Below are 463 nucleotides of genomic sequence, written 5' to 3'. Positions count from 1 at the left end.
GTGAAGTTTTCAGTAAAATGTAGGGGGTTACAACGCCCCCACAACGTGGCGTGATCTCTATTAAGTAAAGTGGGGGGGTTGCCCCCTCACGGCCCCCCCTCCATCGGAGCCGTAAAAACAGTAATTTTGTGCGGTGCGCGCCTCCGCGCTGTGCTCAATTGTCTGCGCGCGCCTTTGTCTCGCCGCGATTTTGACCTGACACCAATCACCTAGAGCGGGTACCACATGGGCTTTATCAGAGTCAGGCCATGTTTTCAGCCCAATTAGAATGAGTTTGGGGCATGTTTGGTGACCTAGTTCAGGCTTGGAGGAAGTGTTGCTGATAACGTCATGTGTGAGCTGTGATACCCAGTCTGGGCTACAGATTGCGCGTGACTCAAATGAAAGGTACAGATCCTCTTTGTTGACCCACATTTTTCTACTGCCCCCGTCATTGCAGCCTGCACAAGGAAGTAACAATCGG

This window comes from Geotrypetes seraphini, chromosome 14, assembly GCF_902459505.1.
Source record: "Geotrypetes seraphini chromosome 14, aGeoSer1.1, whole genome shotgun sequence".
Classification (NCBI taxonomy): domain Eukaryota; kingdom Metazoa; phylum Chordata; class Amphibia; order Gymnophiona; family Dermophiidae; genus Geotrypetes; species Geotrypetes seraphini.
The sequence above is the reverse complement of the archived record's forward strand: the minus strand, read 5'-3'. Positions refer to the sequence as shown.